Here is a 7,455-nt window from a genome sequence, read left to right on the forward strand (position 1 = left end):
GGCTAGTTTATGAATGGAGCACATTGATAAAGGTCCCCCCTGCTGCGTTTCCAATTGCTGCGGATGACAGTGTGAAGGCAAACCGCAGCAAATAAAATATGCAAGAATCCCAACTTCTCCGCCCATTCGCATTGAGTCTACCAAAGTATTAGGTGGGAATGTGAATGTGAAAACCATTGGTGCTGCTGAGGGACCGACGCGAGCACGCTGCTCGTGTGCCCACACTGTGCATTGCTCTAGGCAGCAGCAGCAGCGACAGTGCACACTGAGTGCAGCGCCTGATAATGTGTCATGCATACTTTTTTCTCGACTGATTATTTTATTGTTTGGTGTTTTAACTTATTTGTACTGTATGACTAAAATTGATGAGGGGAGAATGTAATCAAGCCTGTAATCCCCGTTACTATACATCCTTTACTGTAATCCAGATGACACATTTTAAAAGGGACTTTAAAAGACGTTACAGTTACCGTTTTTCTTTTTTTCTCTGATTACGTAACGGCATTACATCCCAACCCTGTTCAAAAGCAACGTGACAGATATTGGAAAGAAATGGGAACAATTTGTGTGCCTGTTGTTTACGTCTGACAGATATGAAGCCTAGTTTGACATTTTTGGATTGATTCTTTTGTACATGGTGAGTCCTTAATTTATCATGTTTCCAGCCGCTGTGCAGACGTTTTGTGAAAAGGTTAGTAGGGAAGGATGATGGGCTCAGACAGGTGCCAAGAAGATCTATGCCCTTTTGCTAAACTATCAGTCAATATGACTCCTCAATGTTGCATCCATCTCCCTGGCCCTCTGTGAGCACGTTCTGTTGAACCTCTACGTTTTCACATGCCATTAGAACTTCTCACCCCTCGGCTACATTGAAAATGAGGGCTTGCCCTCCGAGTATAAATAAAGGTGATGATGACCCCAAGCACACTCTTCAATGTAATAGTCCCTACATGTTTTCTCGTTAACTTGTTTTCACACTGCTGGCTCTAACACATCAGTGCTTATTCGGTGCAGGTGTTCAGCCCTCAGCTATTTCTGTAAGAAATACTGGGAGGACGAGGCGAGAGTGAGTACTCTCTTTTGTATATACTGGCTACTGTGCATATTCTACACCTACACTACATCCGTGCACACAATTTATGTGATCATACGGGTTATTTTTTGCTCTATATTCTTCTGTAGACAAACTGTTCATAGTACAGACAGACGTTACCAGGTAGGCGCTGCCATCACCTTCTGGCAGGAGTAATACTGCTTTTTAGCATTCTACAGGTACAACCTGTATACTGGATTATTGGGCTATAATGTTTGAAATATTCCCCCAAGAATGAAACCAAGCCATTCTGATCCAAGCCATTCTGATGATTGATTGATTGATTGAATACTTTAACAGTTTGCAGAAAAAGCACAGGAAAGTACAGTTCAATAAAAGGTCTGCTAAAAGGATTTATAACCCAAGAAAGCACTATATGGCTTGTTTCCATTGGGGTCCTTCATATTCATCTGAATCACCAGTTATATAATAGGAGCTGTAGTCACTTTCTGTGCTGGCAGGAGGAATGCTTCATTGTTTGGCGTATAATGGCCTTTTTACCGGTACAAGCACTGTAACATTGTACTGATTGGGCTATAATGTTTGGAATAATTACCCCCAAGAATGACACCAAGCCCTTCTGATACAGAAATGACTGTAATCACTGTTTGGGAAGAATAATAATGCATTATTATGGCTCATTCATTCAAGTTTTATTCATTCTCGAGTAATTAAACTCATTTTCAGTGTCGTCGAGTAATACAATATCATATACTGTAAAAGAATAAATAAATAAAAACTCATATGGCCTTCTAGAGGAAGTACTATGAAATGAAATATAACCTTGAATGACAAGTCATTTTGAGAGGAAAACAAGCTTTCAGTTATACCAGGTAGGAGCAGTAATTTATTTTTGGCAGGAGGAAAGCTGCTTTTTATGGCTTATATGGTCTTTTACAGGTACTGTATGCCCACTGGTAAATTTATCTGATTGGGCTATAATGTTTGAAACTAGAAAAGTCGCAATTTTGGAAATATTGCAAAGTGTGGTTGCCGCAGTCGCTTACATAGACCCCTCCATAATTAGAACATTTCTATAACACTTGAATAGTTTGGTCTTCTGCCCCTGCAAGGGAATTTATGTCTTTATAAACGATTGTAAAACATAGATTGGTTATGTAACCAACAACAGCCAATTTGCTACTACGAACATTATGCAAAGCTCGGCCAATCACAGCGGAAGTTAGGAAAATAAGAAGGTGTGACAATAACTATAGTGTTTGCCCTTTGGGCAACGGGAACTGCCCATAGATCCGATGTCCCGTTAGTCCGAACATGCACTGCTCCCGTGCTTGCGGTTAGGTTTAGGTTAGGGTTAGAGATAGGGATAGTAATTTCGGAACAATGAACCTTCTGACTAATGACACGGCACCTTTGGCAACCACACTAATAATATAACCCCCCCAAAAATGAAACTGTGGGAAGGAGGATGACTGAGTTAAGCAGTCTGCACACCTGGCCTGAGTCAAACTAGAACTGGACTCAGAGCTGGGTGTGGCTGCGCACCTGTTGTGCATGGACTTGATTAAGGCACAACAGGATAAATCAGTCATCTCCACAAACACTCAGGAGATAGCCTCTGTCCGGACAGTGGAGAGATCGCCTCTACTGTGTAATGTGATATTATGGTGTATAATTCCCTGCACATGAAGGAATAAAGCTACAAACTTAAGGAAGCTGCCCTGTGTTGTGTCCTTCCTTGCCCTGGGTAGTGACTACACTGTCACAGAAACCAAGCCATTCTTATGCAGAAAATATCATCCAGTCAGCAGCAGGTAAGCTCGATCACTTTTTGGCAGGAGAACTGCTTTATATGGCGCATATGGCCTTTTACAGGTGGGGCGGCAGTTGATCAGGGGCCAGTAGAACGGCCGGATGGCAACCGCATGGTTCCTAGTTCGATCCCGGGCTCCCCCAGAGTTAGTGTCAAAGTGTCCTTGAGCAAGACGCTGAACTGAATTGCTCCCGATGTGAAGGTTGGTGCCCAGCATGGTTTCCTTTGAGCATCGGTTTATGAATGTGTGTGAATATAATGCACAATTTATGTAAAGCGCTTTGAATTAAATTGCTATATAATTATGTAGCCTGGCTTTGGCTAGACACACAGACTCACTCACACCTCCTCCACTGGTATGAGGTAGCCCCTCTCGGAACCCTCCGTAAAGCTTTTCTGAAATGTGGATGTCGCTTTGCGTAGGGTCCCTGTGCGTATCTATATTATCGTATGGGAATGTTGGAATGCGGACATAAATATCCTCGGTAACATCGTATCTGCGCCGTTTGACGGCCTCTTTTCTTTTGAGGGCTTCTGAATCTGTGAACTATAAGTACCTATACATACGGCTGCGAATATCTCCTGTGGCGCGGAAGCCGTTAAGTATTTTTGTTTGACCGATTTGGTCGCTTTGATTCTTCTTGTTTATTTACCGTTTATTGTACCACCTCCCGATGTGTGGTTGGCTTGTGCCGGCTACATTCCTGCCTCTGATCTGCTCTGTCATAGCTATAGCGCCACTAGCTAGCCAGATAGGCGGTACAATGAGGTGTCAATAAACAAGGAAGGAAGAGAAGAATCAAAGCGACCAAATCGGTCAAACAAAGATTAAAAATACTTAACGGCTTCCGTGCCACAGGAGATATTCGCAGCGGTATTTATAGGTACTTAAAGTTCACACATTCAGAAGCCCTCAAACGAAAAAAAGTCCTCAAAGAGCGCAGAAGGACGTATCCGAAGTTGTTTACGTGTATTTATGTGTGCGTACCCGGTGGCAGGGTGGAGGTGGAATAGGACCCCATGCTCTGGGTCTAAAAAAATTCAGAAACTTCAGTAGCATTGGGTTCTGCTTGTAGGGCTAGGTATGAGGAAACATGAGTTAATCCATGTTACCAGTAAATTTACCATTTACAGATACAACCACTGGTATTGGGACTGATTGGGCTATAATGTTTGAAATATAACCCAGAAGAACGAGGTCATGCTAATGCACAAAAACACATGCACATCACTTTTTGACAGGAGGAATAAGGAGTAATAATGGTAGATAGATTATGGTTTATGTGGCTTTTTAGAGGTATGTCCACTGATATGTTGGTCTGATTGGGCTATAATGTTTGACATATAACCCCCCAAGAATCACATCAAGTCATTTTGAGGCAGAAACAAGCTTTTGGTGTCACAAGCTGGTATTAAACTGGAAACTTTTGCAGCCTTGCATTTCTCCTTGCATAATATATTCTCTGACTTTATTCTTTAGAGTATCTTAAGTTCCTGAGTTGTTGTTTTCTACAGTGTAGCTTTAAGTTAAAAAAATTTCCCCTATATTTTTGGAACTTTGTTTTTGGCCAGTATTTATTTTTGTATTGTCGCCGGCTTGCACCGTTTGTTATTGTTGGGAGGTAAATAAAATACCCCAAAATGTACTTGTGAAGCCTCATGCCGCCGGCCAGCCTTTCCACATATGCGAGTTGATGTACTGTGCTTTCTCTACGTATATTCTTCTTAAACAACCTTGACGAACCAAGACCACATTCACCTGAAAGCATCATAGCAGCTGTGGCAGATCAGAACAGCATAAGGGTGAGAACAGGCCGAGTTGCTGTACTGGGCTGGCAGCCTGGCCATGTGGAAAAGTCATTCTTGTCATTCTTGACATTTTCCCCATCTTTCCAATGTCACATCACTGGGGGGAGAGATGGTTCCAGTTGGTGGCTTGTCTCCCCTACAGGCAATCTTCGTGTCACTGGAGTTGCTCCTGTCTACTCTCATTTATCTGTCTTTGATATTGACAGGTTTTGATAGTAATATGGAACTGTTTAAGCAGTGACTTGTACCATTAACGGTTTCTAATGAAAGCACACAAATGCAAGAAAGACTGTCCAAAGAGCACTATCCATGTTTGCACTTTGCAATGGAAGCACAATGGAAGCCATTAAATAATGAGATTAGCATATTGAGAAGTGGTCTAGCTGGCACAGCCAGAAGCAGGCATACACCTGGAGCTAATTAACAGACCACTGATTGATTACAGCTAATCAGGTAGGTGATACGTGCATGCCCAGAGCAGCAGAAGGAAGGAAAAAAATGGGCAATCTTGGGCAATGTGAGATTATGCATGCCATTTTCTAGAGGGGCGTTTCCATCGGCCCAAGGTGATGATTATTTGTGGTTGAATATTTTCATTTGCATGTTTAATGCACCTCTAATTCCTATAATTTGCATAATGGCCCTTTCCTATCCATCTGAAGTCACTTAGAGGCAAGGGAGCAAATGGCTCGCTGATCTCTGGCATCTCCCCGCATAATTCTCCCATTCGTGCTGATGGCCGTGGTTGGCATCCATTGTAACAGGCCGGCTGATTAGTGATTAAAATGTTTACCGGTACACGGGGAAATAGATTCAGGCAATAGCGTACCACTGAAGACTGAGCATGCAGCTGGCTGCACACACACAGATAAATGGCTGATGTCTTTTTAACCATGTACTTATCTCACAAAATAGCTAACTCAGAGAGGGGGACGGGAGGTGGTGTACGTACTGGCGCATAAAAATAATACAGGCTGATGGGGATATGTTTTATTTTAAGTTTAATAAAAGAAATTCACAGATGGGTGGGTTTACAGTTGCACCATGTTATAGTGTACAGTAGGTGATGATGTTGGATGGGCCCCTGTTTAAAGTGAAATGGCACTAAGAGTGCAAGTGGTTCGTAGTTGATAATGGCTGTGCATCCTCATTTTTTGCTTTAGAGAGCGACTGGGGTGAGGGTCTGCTCACCACCACCTGGGATGATGAGATAGATGTAGTTGACAACTAACTGGAACAACCACTCACTGTTTACATAAGCACCGTTCAGGATTTTTTCCTCCTAAAACCATAGGACTTTTGATCTACAGTATGTAAATGATGAGAATGGTACGCTCTCAATGGCTGGAACCAGACAAAGGACAGTAATGTAAAAGTAATTTAAAAAAAAAGGTGGTTCAACCATCGGGTGCAACCTGGAATCACTTGATTACTGTACAACAAGAGAGCCTGGGCAAAACCTTTAAAAAATCCTTACTAATATGCATCACTCTCTACATAAAATATTCATAAAATACAAAAGCTGCTTCAGTGGCACATTCGTCCTTCTAAAAGGTTCAAACAGTCATTTGTTCACAGTGCTATGAGGCAGAAAAGGAAGCATAATAATGGTTGTTTGATGTAGCTTTACGCATGCACAGTACGTCTGCGCAGCGGGTTCGTTTCTTTCTCCTGACCTGTGTTTACCTTGTTGTTCTATGTTACATGTTGCCTGTGATTGTGTGTGATGAAGCAATTTCCCTGCTGGGATGGAACAACTACGGTACTACTATTTTCACAGCTTCCGCCTTTTCACTGAACAAAACGTACAGAAGGCATTGAAGGCAAACCACCCAATATGTCTTCCCTCGTATTTGATGTTGTACAGTCCTCTAATTTCACAACACTGTGGAATCCAACACTGTCTGAAATCCAGCACATGAAATGCATGTTGGGTATTTACCTCTGAGGTTCATGACTTATACGTAGCATTGTTGAGAAATATGAAGCAGGTTTCGCATGATACATTATCAGCGCTGTGATTGGCTACAGACCCCTCTTTTTCATTGTACGTACCAGAGGGTTTGTCTTTTGACGAATAATAGTATATAGTCAATATTGTAGCCTAACCGATGTGCAGGCCTAGGTTACTAGATGTGAGGGTCACGTAGTGGCCCGAACCTCTAGTACAGGCGTTCCTAACGTGTTTGGCTCAACGTAAATAAATACTGAAACCAGATATAATCATTAAAGCAATATTCAGTGATTTGAGAGATTGTGTAGAACTGGTCCGGTCCGCTAGGGGCTGCCAAAGAGTAGCCTTCTCCTGACGTTACTCCTCCATGATACGGGGGCGCGCATGCATAGGTTTTTGGCTACTAGCTACTAGCTAGCTCTTAGCATTGAACATTGCCGTCTTATTGGCTAAATATGGCATTAAAAAATTATGGATTTAGATCGGTCTGAAGTCCATGCGAGAGACTCGCCTGTCAAAATCAGCTGATCAACAAGTTCATGCGGTGTGATGCATCGTGGACCACCGCGTTATTTCCCGTTGCCTTATATGGCGTGGAATAGGCGTGGATGTTCAATTAAACCAGGCGACGAATCGCTTGGGAAAGAGGCGAAATGAGATACACGGGCGATCCGCACAAATGAAGGTGAATGGCACGTGAGCTTGATCGGACGAATCAATGCGTCTATTTTACGTCATGATGATGTATGATGATAAGAGCTCCCCTCACTTCACACAGGTGTGATTTAAAAAAAAAATCACTACATTCAAATTAAAATGTAGTGC

Source organism: Protomyctophum parallelum, assembly GCF_964188405.1.
Source record: "Protomyctophum parallelum genome assembly, chromosome: 9".
In the NCBI taxonomy this organism is placed as follows: domain Eukaryota; kingdom Metazoa; phylum Chordata; class Actinopteri; order Myctophiformes; family Myctophidae; genus Protomyctophum; species Protomyctophum parallelum.